We start from the raw sequence: 16,252 nt of genomic DNA, 5'->3' as shown, positions 1-16,252 counted from the left end.
ATGTACATTTATTTACTATGTGGTTATTATGTATATTTATTTACTATGTGGTTTTTTGAAAGACTCTCATGTCATTTTGTTACAATTGCCCTGTACACTTTAAAATCAACCTATCAATCCAGTACATGGTTGGTGTATATACTAGCAATTGTCCCAAAAGGTACAAAGAGAGGCCGATAAGATTATTAAATTGGAATTGTTGAATTGGAAAAGTTTTAATTTGATTAAAATAATAATTTTTGTATAAATTCCTACTTAATTAAAAGTTTTCTTTTTGGATACTCCCAATATTTTTATATGGGAAGTTTTCTAGAAGAGATAGAGATGAGCAATTTGAGCTGGTTAAAGTCTTTCTAATTGTTTTTTATTATGGTAAAATTATATTGATAATTCATTGGTTTTACTTTCAAAAACTTGAAAGAATTTGAAGAGCAAATATAAAATTACTTTATGGGATTTGATCCCAAAATCACTTATTTGTAAATACATACTCAATGAAATGTTATTTCATTGAAACCTTGCACAAATGTTTGATATAAGAAAATAAGCCCAAAAAGTTGAAAGGCTACAACTAAAACTATAATCAACACCCCCGTAATTCCTAATCGTTGACAAAATCAAGAAAAAGGAAAAAAAAAAAACACATTCGTGATAGCAAAGTTACGAACCTTTCATAGTTTGTCATCAAGCATTGCAGAGTACATAATGAAATAGATCAGCTACCTGATTAAAAAATAAGCCTCATAGAATTTTGATAAAAAAATTACTTTGGTTTTCAAAATTAAGCAAATAATAATGGATAAAAAAATTATATATGTCCAAGTCATGTAGAATATTAATTATTGGTAGGGTTGCTTTGTTCCTATATACCAAAGTTTGAGGTTTATGGTATGTTTTGTTTGACAATATATATTATATACTATTAGGTTTGTTCCAATTACCTTTTAAGTTTTATGTTATATGTGTAGTTGCAATAAAAAATAATAGTATTTTTGAAGTGGAAAGGTGCATTGTTGTTGGAGGACTGACTCTAGGGCTGTAATGGGTTAAAAAAAAAGTTGCCAGAGGGAGAACTTATTCCACATATTTGTATATAAAAATTGAGTTTTTTTTATGCCACATGTACAATACTCTACACCAAATAGCCCCCAAAGAGAGAAATACCTCCATAAACATTGGAAACAAAGGGCTTCAATGCTTAACATCCATCTTCCAAAGGCGCTTCAAGGGTAAATACTTCTGCAAGAAAGACTTTCAAATATGTGTGGGGCCTCAAAGTGGGTACTCCAACCTTCGTAGGCCATTCCAAATACTTGCATCTTCCTCCAAATGGTACATTCCCCCAGCAATTGAGCAAACAAGTAAACCAAGGGACTGACCTTTTCCAACCTATATTTAAAAGAACAAGCATCTTCCTTAAGAAGGCAATTGAGCAAACAAGTAAACCAAGGGACTGGCCTTTTCCAACGTATATTTAAAAGAACAAGCATCTTCCTTGAGAAGGCAATTGAGCAAACAAGTAAACCAAGGGACTGACCTTTTCCAGCCTATATTTAAAAGAACAAGCATCTTCCTTAAGAAGTAAACCAGTCAACTTATTATGGAATTTGTTTCATTGGAGTGCTCCACCTATTGATGTATCTCCATTTGAATAGGTTCCCTTGCACACATCTCCATGTTATTGGTTCAAGGCACCCACACGTGGAGGGTATCTATTCAGATGATATACTAACTATTGAACCCTTTTTTTTTGGAATCGACCAATATGGCTGAAGCATCATTGCATCAATTGAAGGTACACAAGGATATAACATTTTCAGGTTCTAATACTACTACATAACTTATACTTGGTTAGAAAGGTGTAGAAATATTCTACATGTGATGGCCTAGCGATAACAATACAGAGAGAAGATGACCTTCCTTTTACTCTCTTCCACCAACATGTACAATCTCCAAAGCAAACATTCAATCCAAGAATGCTCAAAACTTTCTTAAAAAACAAGGTAGATGCAATGAATGTTCAGAATTTCCCTTTGTTGTTATGTTATCAGATAATGTTTACAACATGGGGATGATCTTGAAACTCTAGCGGCCCCTGTTATATTGGTGGCAACATGTGTGAATGCTACCTACCCCCAGGAGAACTACAAATGATTCTGTCATGAAAAACTGAAAAGTATATACCTAGGATGAAGCTAACAATAGTAAGCATATCTGATCATGATTTATAAAATGCATAAGAAAAAAATCCCCCATATGTAGAACATAATAAAAAGTACAAAAGAATAGATGACAATGCCCAAAATAAATCTGTGATACATTGCATGGAATGCCATCTGAAAAGCCGTACTATATTTTTCGTTACTTTTCCAATTTCATTTCATTTTTGCTGCAATAATTTCCATGCACTATTTTTGGAAGAAAATCATGAAGCTAAAGTTAATGGTAAGCCTAAAGTGCCCTGTCAACAGGAGCTAAAGCCTTTATTTCAAAGGCAAACAACGTTTACCAAAACAATTATATTTTAAACATGTGCTATGAATAACTAATAATTCTCGCATTATGCGTGGAGAATATCATAAAGCAATTGTACTGCTAGTTCCTACTAATGCCTTTGCAAGGGGGTTTAAGATATCATTACTATGAAATGACTCTATATGACTCTCGAGTTCCAGATAAATGCTCATTGGCTCAATTTGAAGCACCAACAACAAAAACATTCTGTTGCATCTTCAAAAGTACTTACAAAAATAAACTACTCTATGCACAACATGCCTCTTTTGAATTGGAGTCAAGATAGCATATTGACCACTCTGAGAGTCTGAAATGTAATTTTCCTTTTCATTATTCTCCTTTTGTTGCTTGCCAAGAGTGGTGATCTTGAAGTGCTCTGAAAATGATTGACCAGGGCACAAAGGCATCCATTTAAGATAATTCGTGAAAGCAGTTCCCTATCAAAGTGATAGATATAAAATATAGACATCTTAGATTTCACACTGTGAAGTTGTCTCTTTCTGAATTGAAGACACTCTAATTATTCTCCAAATGCACCAAGGCTATTGATAAAACAGAGACCCCACCTCTAAAATAGAGTTTCATCCTCAGACAGATGGGAAAAACTTGGTTAGGTTGAAAGGGAGAGCATAAAATGCTTCACTTCTAGGATCGGTTTTGAATGAACAGAACTTATCCCACCAATGATGGCCTCTATCTTTCCTTGTTGAACTCTCCCCCATATGTAGAGTGTTATCCAAAAACAATGCTACACTGCCAGCAACTAAAGGTGGTGACGAGAAAATCACATTGATAATGTCATTGAACTGTTAAAAAAGCCATTCAAAAATGTTTAAAGTTAAAAACATTGAAATTTGAAGAATGAAGGGAATGTTGCCATAATGAACTGCTAGCCAAAAAATTTCAATTTAGTCCCTGAAAGAAGTTGTAAGAACCCTACCCATCGTCCATGAGTGTGGACTGGACCATGACCAGAAGAAACTGTAAATTCATTAAAGTACTGTGGTACTGATAATCCCAAAAATAGAGAGAATCCCAAGATGAACTTTGTCCTGAAACTATTTAGATTGCAAAATTGAAGGAAACTGAGACCCCCACCAGCTGCTCATCAAGAATACAAAAAATTTCAGACATGAGGCAAAACCCAAAGAATTGTTGTTCTACCCTACAATTTTAAAGTTGCATCGTGCAAACTGTCTGCCAATATAGGTACCCAATGAATTGTTGTTTTACCCTAATATGTTGAAATTGCATTGTACAAACTAAGTGTCTGCCAATATGAGTTAACCTTAAGGTTTTATGCATACATCCATTATACATTATGGCAACAGCTAAGATACTACTAGTTGACTGACTTTGCAGCTCAGCACATAGGATTTGTGTACACCGTATACATGCCAACATAACCAAAGAGGAGACAGTACACGGCAGCAACAATAGGTGCTGGAATAGAAGCAAAGATTTCTCCAAATTTGCCTGGAACACATTAACATGAAATTAGCAATGCAAAATCCTAGACTAGGGAATAAACCCCAAAATGAGAACAATATCCCAACTTGAGTTGAATATCACCAAGAACAAAGAAGAATATCATAAATCCTGCTGATATCTAGAGCACCCTGCGACTCCCAACTCATATCAACCCCAAAAGACCAGCATTCGCACTGCAAATTCCCAAGATAAGACAAATTTCAGAGCTAGTATTGCCAGAAATGGGTCAAGTTGCCTGGTTCTTACACTGATACTGTGGACCCATTTCCAATTCCAAACATCCCATCCAATAAAATTCCAATTCCTTGTAGAGAGGACCATTACATTCCATCAATGACAGTGATACAATCTTCCAATTACCTGAAGCCATAAGGGTGAAAGCAACGAATCCATTTCCTTACCTGCCAGCCTATACCACGACTAATGATAGATTGAGGGGGAGGTGTGGCACTTGCAAACCTTGAAACAACATATAATGCACCAATAGACTGCAAATTTATGAAAGAACAAAAGAATAGTAGTCAATACCCAATTTTGTTTTTAAATAGAAACCCATAGATAACTATCAGAAATGTCAACAAGATAAAGAAAATAAAAGAGAAGAAAGTATATATGATATATGACAAGCAGGCAGACCTCAACAAGAGACACAAATGCTGCAGCCATCATTGCAAAAGACTATCCTCCATCAAAAACAGGTCCTCCCCATTGAAATGGATATGGAACACTTAACATGCAGAATAATAAAGACCAATGTTAAGATAGTCTTCGATGAACCACACTGGTTGGTTCGAAACGCGTCGACAAAAGATTGGTTATGTGATTTTGCCGAAGACTATCTTAACAATGTTATGGATCACAGAAGTCTAAATTCCTTAATAAAGACCATGCTGAGGCTTTGCATGAGAACGTACTGTATGAAGTGACATGACAATTAGTATGCATGCTTCTTGTAAGAATGCATACCATTTGGCACCACTAACTAGTCTAGAACGGTCTGTTCAGCAATGGCCTTGGGTCCTTTGAGGGGTATGCTTGTATGCTCCACCTATAGTGAGAATATGGGCATATGCCCACACAATAGCAACTGTAATTATGATGGAAAAACGCTCAAATAAATGCTTCTTACGAGTCTTGATATGTCGACCATACTGAAAGGGAGGAAAAAAGAGTTTAATCAGTTAGTTTCATTCTGCAACAAATTAGTGCCACAATCTTTCCAATTACAAATCATTTAATACAACAGATTTAAAAAAGCATGGAAAGACTAGGAACAAGATATATGATATATATCTAGAGAGATACACTCTAGAATTTTACACATAATGGTAATTGGTTAATTCCTTATCTGTGAAAAGAAGACCAATGCAATAAGTTGTGGAAGCCCTATTTCAACACATTTCCCCACCTGTAAATAACATCAGAGTACAACACTTTATTTGACTTTTTTTCAAAAAAAAGAGGATATATTTTCAAACAAAACGAAAAATTCAAATAGAATAGATATTACAAAATATACATCCAAACATAAATTTGAAGGCAGGTAATATGGATATCCAAACGTATGGGTGTTTGGTGAACAAAAGAAATTCCAAGTTTGACGTGAAAAACCTATCAATCTATTGAAAATTGCAAAACTGGTTTCGATAGGACCCAACACTTATTATTGTAAATACCAGTTTAACTGGTTGAAAGTTAAAACAAAAACTAAGAGTTGGGCTATTAACTAATAGCTGAATAAACTGACATGATTTCGTTGAAGACATATCAGGTCAATTTTAGTGAGTTAAAGTTCATTAAATTGACAACACTTGAGTGAGCTCATTCTTATGCTAGTCACTAATACTTTTTCTGCATGCAAATATTTCTGAAATACATTTGAACCAAATGAAAGGACTTCATCTATGCTAGCTACTCAAGCTAGAAAGCGTATCAACGCAAGTAAAATCGAATCCACTGGATTCAAAAAGATTCAGTAGCTATGTCATTTAGTCATTATAGCTTAAATTTTCACAAGAGAAGTTTCAAAACAAACTGGAAATAATTCTTTTCAGAACTTACCATGATCCATTTGTGAAACAGTCCAACTCCGAACACTGCTTATTACTAATGTGATTAATATTAATAAAGATCGTACATAATATGCTATTGTGTTAAAAGTTTAAACCTTAAATATATATTAGACGATATAATTAGGAGTAAATCAGGACTAATCTAAGTCAAACATTTCTGAAACATTTTTTATTCATAATACATTTCCCAAAAACATTTTCTGTTTCATCTAGTTTATGCAATATATTTCATCCTGAGTATCTGTGTAAAAGCAGGTGTTAAGTTCCAACCAAACTATCTGTCTAGAAATCACCTACGATGCAGAAAAGCACACACTGCCTCCATTCAAAAGAAGAGTCTGCAGATATCAAATCAAAATATCTATTGCTTCAAGATAAACGAAAGTCCAATAGATGGACCTTTTTTAATAGAAATTGTCATCAAGCCCGTAATTATCCAAGCAATATGGGTGCTAGTCAAGTTAGCTAGCATACTTGAGCAGGTCCTTCTGTTCCAAACCAGTTGTAATCACACTGTAATTTTGAGTACCCTGCAGCTTTCCATATTAACTAACAAAAATGATGGACTAGGGCACTCAAGCTTAGGAATTTTATACCCATATAACTCAAATGCAATTATGGCATTCATTCAATTCAAGCAGATGAATTCTATTCAAGCAAATAGAAAATTTGTTTAATACCAAGTGAGTGCAATAGAGATCAGCTTCCGAAATAGAATTTGTTTAAGCCAAGTGAACATAACAGAAATGGTGCTCAGTGTTGATCCAGGTGGATATTGGTGGCCACCTGCCAAGTCCACCTGGACCCCCACCATTGTCTTTCTCAGCATTTTCAGTTTCCTTAATTGTAGCACAGTTTACTATTTTTAGCAGTTTTTCGGGTCCTGAACTTCCGGAGCCGTTTTGAGGCCCTAAACGACGTTTTTTTGGGAATCTGGGGCAACATGGGTCCATGGACCCATGTTGCCTCCCAAAGTGGTAGTACTCGGATAGATCTTTCTAACGAGCTATTGTACGCGTCAAACGGAGATCATATGCCAAAGTTACGACCCCGGGAAGTTGATGTACCAATTTACCCCCAAACGGGGCCCACAGTTTGGCGTTTCATCTCCTAGGGTTAGGTTTTGGAATGTTAAGGGTTTTCCGTTGTTTCTCAACAATAAATAGGCCTTCGAGCCTCATGGCAACACAGTTCAGAGGCATGTAGCCATCACATCTCTTCTCAGAGATAAGCTACCATCGCCCTAGCTGGTTTATTTCCATTTCTGGTTGTAAGCATATTTCAGTATTTTCAATTAATGAAATGAAGTATTATTTCTGCTGCATCTTTGTGTATATGGTTATCTCTGTAATTTGTTGCGTTCCTATTTAAATCCGGATCAGTGGTATCAGAGCACTGATCCGGATTTAAATAGGAACGCAACAAATTACAGAGATAACCATATACACAAAGATGCAGCGGAAATAATACTTCATTTCATTAATGGAAAATACTGAAATATGCTTAAAACCAGAAATGGAAATAAACCAGCTAGGGCGATGGTACCTTATCTCTGAGAAGAGATGTGATGGCTACATGCCTCTGAACTGTGTTGCCATGAGGCTCGAAGGCCTATTTATTGTTGAGAAACAATGGAAAACCCTTAACATTCCAAAACCTAACCCTAGGAGATGAAACGCCAAACTGTGGGCCCCGTTTGGGGGTAAATTGGTACATCAACTTCCCGGGGTCGTAACTTTGGCATATGATCTCCGTTTGACGTGTACAATCGCTCGTTAGAAAGATCTATCCGAGTACTACCACTTTGGGAGGCAACATCGGTCCATGGACCCATGTTGCCCCAGATTCCCAAAAAAACGTCGTTTAGGGCCTCAAAATGGCTCCGGAAGTTCAGGACCCGAAAAATTGCTAAAAATAGTAAACTGTGCTACAATTAAGGAAACTGAAAATGCTGAGAAAGACAATGGTGGGGGTCCAGGTGGACTTGGCAGGTGGCCACAAAGCCAAGGCGGGAAAGCCCAAGACAACCAGCCGAAGCTGCAAACAAAGAACAGCGCCGCGAAGCCGAGAAAGGACACTGGAAAATGGTGTGAGTTCCATAAGAGCTCCACTCACAACACAAGTGAGTGTCGGGCCAAGCAGTCACTGGTGGCTGAGCTAAAGGTTTCAGAATCAGATGCATGTTCCGACTCTGATTCAGAACCTGATAAGGGGTATGAAAAAGGGAAGCAGATCATTGATGCGGATCCCAGCGCCACTGTTGCTACCGCAAAGATCCAGAAAAATGAACCCGAAGATCCAGAGGAGGAGGAGCGTCTCTTCCACTCCCAGATGTGGATAAAGGGCTCCCCGATACAGTTCATTGTTGATAGCGGGAGTCAAAAGAACATCATTTCGGCAGAGGTCGTGAAGCGGTTGGGCTTACCGACCACAGCACATCCACAACTATACACCATTGGGTGGCTTCACCAAGGACGAGATCTTCGCGTGAGCCAACAGTGTCGCCTTCCATACAACATCAAGCCCTTCACGGATGAGGTATTGTGTGACATTGCTCCCCTTGAAGTTTATGATGTATTACTAGGACAACCATACTTGTGGAAGCGACATGCTGTGTATGAATCAAGGCCTCGTGCTGTTATTGTTACATTGGGAAATAAGTTGTTCAGGATACCAGAGGTAGCACCACCTGCCGCCATCTCTTTGATTACTGCAAAACAATGCAGTAAGATCATTTCCAAAACCAAGAAATTTGTTTTCTTGATGATACGCCCTCAAGGAAAGAAGAAGACAGTGGCCGCGGCCTCCAAATGGGGTCCCTCTGCACGACAACTACAGATGGACAAGGTTGTGGAGGAGTAAGAGGACATCTTCACCTCCCCGGCAGGGGTTCCTCTGCACTGTCAAGTCAAGCACTCCATCGATCTGACCCCAGGTGCACCGCTACCCAATGGACCAATTTATCGGCGCTCCGTTTTGGAGAACAATGAAATCAAGAGGCAGATTCAGGAGCTCCTGCAGAAAGGTCACATCCGTCCGAGTTCATCGCCCTGTGGGAGCCCGATCGTGTTGGTACAGAAGAAGGATGGGACGTGGAGACTCTGTATTGACTATCGGGCGCTGAACAAGATCACTGTCTGTAATAGGTACCCGATCCCGCGGATTGATGACCTCCTATACCAACTAAAGGGGGCGAAATATTTCAGTAAGATCGATCTGAAGTCAGGATATCACCAGGTACCAATCGAACCCTCCGATGTGTGGAAGACTGCCTTCAAATCCAAGGAGGGCCTCTTCGAATGGTTGGTCATGCCTTTCGGATTAACGAATGCTCCTGCAACCTTTATGAGGCTAATGGATGACATCTTGCGGCCATTCACCAACTCCTTTGTAGTAGTATACTTGGATGACATTCTGATCTTCAGCCAGAGTTGGGAAGAGCACCTCCACCACATCCGACAGGTTCTCCAAACACTACGGCAACACAAGCTATGTGCCAATTTGGAGAAATGCACTTTTGGCATGACCCAGGTTCAGTATCTGGGATACATCATTGATGAACAGGGGGTGCATGTCGATCCAGCCAAGATCCAAGTCATTCGGGATTGGCCCTCTCCAACCACTCTAACAGAGCTCCGCAGCTTTCTAGGTCTTGCCAACTTCTAGCGCAGGTTTGTATTGGGGTTTTCTCATATTTCTTGGCCCTTGAGTCAAGTCACCAAGGGCGGGGCGAAAGCAAAATTATTTTGGTCTGAATCTCAACAGAAGGCATTCAGGGAGTTGAAGGATCGCCTCTGCATGGCACCAGTGATCGCGTTACCAGATTTACAACAACCATTTGAGGTCGAGACAGATGCCTCTGACTATGCTATTGGGGCAGTCCTTACTCAACATGGACATCCAGTGGCATATCACAGTGAAACACTTTCAGACACAGTCTGGAAGTACCCCACTTATGATAAAGAGATGTATTCCATTGTACAGGCCTGCCGACAATGGAAGCATTACATTTTGGGGAAGGAAACGGTCATCCACACAGACCACCGACCTCTGTAGTTCATACAGACCCAAGGGAAATTGCAGAATGATCGCCATCAGAAGTGGTCTACATACCTGCAACAGTTTCACTTGAATATCAAGTATAAAAAGGGCAGCACCAATAATGTTGCAGATTACCTCAGTCGGCCACCGATCATGGCGCTAACCACCGTGCTCAACTCTTGTGGGCACGAGACTTCTGATTGGCCACTTCTCTACAAAAGCGACCCAGAATTCGGCCACACATACCGGACACTCTTGGAGGGTCGGCATGTTGCAGATTTTCACCTCCAGGACGCCCTATTATGCCACCTCGGTCACCTTTGTGTTCCTTCAAGCGAGCGTGCCAAGATGATTTGGGAAGCACACTACAGTCGGGCTGCTGGGCATTTCGGGGTCGAGAAAACAGTGGCAGTACTGCAAAATTATTTCTATTGGCCGAATCTTCGACAGGATGTTGGGAAGTACATCCGATCATGTACTGCCTGTGCCATTGCCAAACCGACCATTAAGAAGCACGACCTCTATACCCCGTTGCCTACCCCTAGTCGACCTTGGGAATCCATCTCCATGGATTACATGTCAGGCCTTCCTTCCACTAAGCATGGAAATGACTGTGTTTTTGTGGTCGTCGACAGGTTCTCGAATATGGCCATTATGATGGCCTGCAAGAAGAATATCACAGCAGAAGCCACTGCTAAACTCTTCTTTGAACGAGTGTGGGTGCACTTTGGGATCCCACAGTCTATCATCTCAGATCGGGACATTCGGTTTCTCAACACATTTTGGTCCAGTCTCTGGTCAATGCTGGACACCAAACTCACGAAGTCCACAGCCTTCCATCCTCAAACTGATGGCCAGACAGAAGTTGTCAACAGGATGATTGTGCACATTCTGCGCATGTATAACTCAAAGCATCCACACACATGGGACGAGAGCCTCCCCTATGTTCAGCACAGCTAAAACCGAGCTCTTCACAGCTCCACTGGTCATAGCCCTTTCCAGGTGGGTTTGGGATTCCAACCACTATGCCCCATTGATGTGGCCATGCCCCTTGCAGCTACTCACATGAATTCATCTCATGTCCAGTCCGAAACAGATAAGGCCACCAGCTTCATTGAGCGCATCCAACATATTCGCCAGTAGGTCCATGACATTCTTGAGAAATCAAATGCCAAGTACAAGCAGCGACATGATCAACACCAGGTGCCACACAAGTTTCAGGTGGGCGACAAAGTCTGGTTGCATTTGCAAAAGGAATGCCTTACTGGAGCCTATCGGAAATTGAGACCACTCTGATATGGTCCTTACACCATTACTAAGGCTATGGGAGACAATGCATTTGAGCTCAGCATTCCCCCATTCCTTGGCCTGCACCCAGTGTTCAATGTGGACCGCCTTCGGCCATACTTTCCACCATTGCTAGACACATCCGACATTGCAGAACAGCTCAAACCCACAGAATTAAATCCAGATTGCATGGAACAAGCTGCAACTGATCGGATCATGGACACACAGATCAAGAACACTCGCCAACAGAATATCCAACTGTATCGAGTTGTCAAAGCAGGCCAACTCCTTCAGCAGGGCAAGTGGCTCACCAGGGAACAAGTTCAGCAGAAGTTTCCTCATCTCATGGAGGAGCTCAACGCAATGGGGACCATTGCTTCCTAAGGGGGGAGGAATGATCCAGGTGGATATTGGTGGCCACCTGCCAAGTCCACCTGGACCCCCACCATTGTCTTTCTCAGCATTTTCAGTTTCCTTAAATGTAGCACAATTTACTATTTTTAGCAGTTTTTCGGGTCCTGAACTTCCAGAGCCGTTTTGAGGCCCTAAACGACGTTTTTTTGGGAATCTGGGGCAACATGGGTCCATGGACCGATGTTGCCTCCCAAAGTGGTAGTACTCGGATAGATCTTTCTAACGAGCTATTGTACGTGTCAAACGGAGATCATATGCCAAAGTTACGACCCCGGGAAGTTGATGTACCAATTTACCCCCAAACGGGGCCCACAGTTTGGCGTTTCATCTCCTAGGGTTAGGTTTTGGAATGTTAAGGGTTTTCCATTGTTTCTCAACAATAAATAGGCCTTCGAGCCTCATGGCAACACAATTCAGAGGCATGTAGCCATCACATCTCTTCTCAGAGATAAGCTACCATCGCCCTAGCTGGTTTATTTCCATTTCTGGTTGTAAGCATATTTCAGTATTTTCCATTAATGAAATGAAGTATTATTTCCGTTGCATCTTTGTGTATATGGTTATCTCTGTAATTTGTTGCATTCATGTTTAAATCCGGATCAAGTGTCCACTTACCCCCGGGAACCCAAGTTCATAGAGCCCAAGAGCAACAAGACTTACTAGCGGAACTGCTGAAAGAGGACTCAGATACCTGACACGCACCATGCCATCAAGACAACAAAATCAGGATCTACAGACTGTAAATCCTTAGTACATGTAGAAAATTTGAATGAAATTACTTGAGAAAATGCATAGAGATCAAACCAACCTTAAAACAACAGCCCACAGGCCACTGAATCACAAACCACTAAATCCCAGGATGATTTGCAGTGTTTCGACTTCTTGAACCAAGATTGGATCTACTTATATTTGATCGACTTTCCCAGAGACCACTAAATCCCAGGATGATTTGCAGTGTTTTGACTTCTTGAACCAAGATTGGATCTACTTAAATTTGATCGAATTCTACTTTTGTTATCATATATATGAATACTTCTATCATAAAACTGAGTGTCTGCAAGAGGTTGCATAGATTTCAGGGAGCCCATCTACTAAAATAAGAGTAGAACGGGTACGTAGTAAAGAGATAATTTTGATAAACATGTGCCAGACAAGTAGGACAACCCATAGTGATATTGGAATGGAAGCTCATACCGTACAGGTTGGGTAGATCATAAAGAGACCAAAATTAAAACTAATGCCATAGAGGTGGAGAAAACAGTAAACTACAGTGGGATTGGAATCGAAACTCATGCCATAAAGGTGAAGTTGACCACAAAGAAACTCAAATTGAAAATTATGCTATAAGAATGGGGCAAACAAAAGAGAAATTGGAATTTAAATGTATTCCATACAAGAGGGGAAGCCTAAAAAGAAACTTGAATCAAAACTTGTGCCATGCAGATGGACCAAACCATAGAGTGATTGGAATTAAAAATCAAGCCGCAGAGGTGGAGCAGACCAACTGCGGCAACCCAGAAAGAGATTTGAATTGAAAGTTGTGTCATACATTGAGACGAACCACAAAGAGACTCAAATTGAAATGCATGCCATACAGGTGAAGCGAACCATAGAAAATTGGAATTGAAACTCATACCATACCAGTGGAGCAAACCACAAAGAAATTGGAAATGAAACTCGTCCATAAAGGTAATTGAATTGAACTGCATGCTATATAGATAGGGAAGAGCACGGAGAGAATGGAAATGGAAATCATGTCACGCAGGAGGGGTCAAACCAGAGAGAGATTGGAATCCTAATCCTGGGATTGCCAGGTGTAGAAGCAAAATTCTGCTCTGTGAACAGAAGAGGAGTGCTTCCAAATTAGATGTCTAGTCACTCAATTTCAAAAACCTTTTCTGCGGCAAGTGACATAGAGATAATCTTTTAGGGAAACGTTTTTTTTAGGTATACATCCAAGATTTTATTTGGATAACTTTTCATTGCAGGGTTGATGCATCTTCATTTGAAGATGGGGATGGATTGACAACAATGTGCCTTTCAAGATGTGAAAGGTTTGTACGACCTGAATGCTGCACAAACTTTGCAGGTGACAAGAATGTGCCATGGCACACACAAACTATACTAACCTCATCTCTGCTATAATTGTACAAGAATCCACTAATTGTTTTCCCATTTGGGCCTAGTCCAGTAGTTGAAACACAGGGCATTTTGGGCAATGAGGATTGAGTTGGAGGCCTTTTATCTTCAGAAATATTTGGATTACCTGTTTTTTCTGTTGTAGCATTTGAAGCAGATACTTGTTGTGAATATTATACAATGTCCTGTTAACATCCTCACACAAGGATGGAGGCATTCTGGCGACCTCTTTCCAGCATGAGGATGAAGAAACAGAGGCATTCTGGCTACCTCTTTCCAGCATGAGGATGAAGAAACAGAGGAGTCTGCCTTCACCTTTTGAAAATCCCATAAAATAACCTCGTGCAAAAGCCCCTCTCCGTCTTTGACCTTCCCACCTGTAACTAGAACCTGCGACCCACAGGTGAGCAGGTAAGGGAACATGTGTTTTTTCTTGGCCAGCTCTGGCAAGGGTGCAGAAATGGAAGTCCCATTTCCGATTGAAACCCATTATGACCCACCAGCCACTGATGCCACTGATGATCAAACAATAGAAAGTACCATCACAAAAAAGCAAAGTCATTCCCATATGTGGCCGCACTACCCACAAATCCTCGGGCATGGTTCCTGCAATACGCCATGACCTGTAAGTGGAATCATATATTTCCACTATATCGCCTTTCTGATCACGGGGTCGGCCCACGGCCACCACTTTGTATGCACCCAGCGGAGCCATCGAATCGATTTGTTGCATCCAGCGGAGCCACCGAACCGAAAGAATTGTAAATGAGACTATGGTTATAATACTGCAAATCAAGATTTAGTGTACTTGACGGTTAGTAACATCTAATGGTCGAAAAACATTTAATCGTCTAACAATCTATCTGACGATCAGGATTATGATAGAAAGGCAGTTGCGGGAGTTTATTTAAGAGAGAAACCCCTTACGGCGTAATAAATCAATTGTCAACTTTGTATTCATACATGATATGTATAGATTCATATTTATATTTTTTTAATTTAACATAATCATATTTTAATATTTATTTTTAAAAATATATAAAATTAATTTCCTTTTATTTACGATTTCATATAATTTTGAAAATTATAAAGAGAAAAACTTTAAAAATAATATATTTAAAAGTGTACTTCCTAAGATTTAATGTCATCGAAATATATAATACATCTAATATAATAATAGACCAAATATATGATACATCTAATTTAATAATAGATTTATATGTTAATGATTAGGATATAACAATTTCATAACTTATTTACATATATTTTATTATCAAAACTATATGATATATATGTTTAATATAATATATGTAAATAGATGTATATGTAAATAATTAAAAGATAGCAATTTCCTAACTTATCTACTTAAATTTTATAATTAAAAGTATATGATCTATGGAAGTGTTAATGGAAAATGTAAAATAGGGTAGATAAATTTCATAAATAAAGTTATTAGTATTTCCTTTGATATTGACACTAAGTTCTATATCTTCCTCCAATGTGCCTATGTAAAATTTGTATTTATTGTTATGATAGATGAACTTTCATTAGGATCACTATCATCAAAATTTATCAATTTTATGATAAGTGCCTTAAGATTCAAGCATAATTACTTTGAAAGTAATTGAATAATATCAATGTATGAGATATTAGCCAAAATTAGGACACCCTTGGCTTGAATGTTAAATAGACACAAAATGCATACCTAAATCAAGGCATGTCTTATGAGTGTCTAACATTCAAGTCACAAATGCCCTAAGTGTCCAACAAATGGCTGAAAAGTCAATGCCATGTCACTGAGGACTTTGAAAATACTTACACTTGAATTCTCACACTAAGAGTGTCATACTGCTAAATTATTTTAGAGACAAAAAGGACCCATAAAGAGATGACATTATATTTTTGTACCCAAATTTTCTTTAATAAAGGCTTAAATTTTCCCATTGTTTTCTTTCCTTTATTTTTTTAAACTAATTTACACTTTGTCTCAATGCCACATGTGCACCTTATCTCATTTGGGAGAGATTGCAAGAAACAACATTCAAATTGGATTCCTTGGTATAACAAGTTGTGAGTGAGGGATTTATTGATTCCACCCCAAATGTAATGACCCAGGTCATCTTGCAAAGTATGTAGATGGTCTCAGTCAAGATACATTCATGTATATAATGTAAAGGTTGTCTTGGTCACCTTGCACCAGTATGGTCATTGTAAATAGTTCCTTAGTTATATGTGTATACATATTGAAAACAAAAAATATATACTTATTTTTTGTGTGACCACCTTACGAAAGT

General features: G+C 39.1%; 1 pseudogene; it reads right to left on the bottom strand.

Moving 5' to 3' along the window:
* Positions 1 to 3,101: 3,101 nt before the first annotated feature.
* Positions 3,102 to 14,673, bottom strand: LOC149250820 (nucleobase-ascorbate transporter 6-like; annotated as a pseudogene).
* Positions 14,674 to 16,252: the final 1,579 nt, after the last annotated feature.

This window comes from Pinus tabuliformis, chromosome 7 (assembly GCF_031772625.1).
Source record: "Pinus tabuliformis cultivar Carrire ecotype Pingquan chromosome 7, CPIR1, whole genome shotgun sequence".
Taxonomy (NCBI): Eukaryota; Viridiplantae; Streptophyta; class Pinopsida; order Pinales; family Pinaceae; genus Pinus; species Pinus tabuliformis.
Note: the sequence above shows the minus strand (reverse complement) of the source record. Positions and strands in the feature narration are given on the sequence as shown.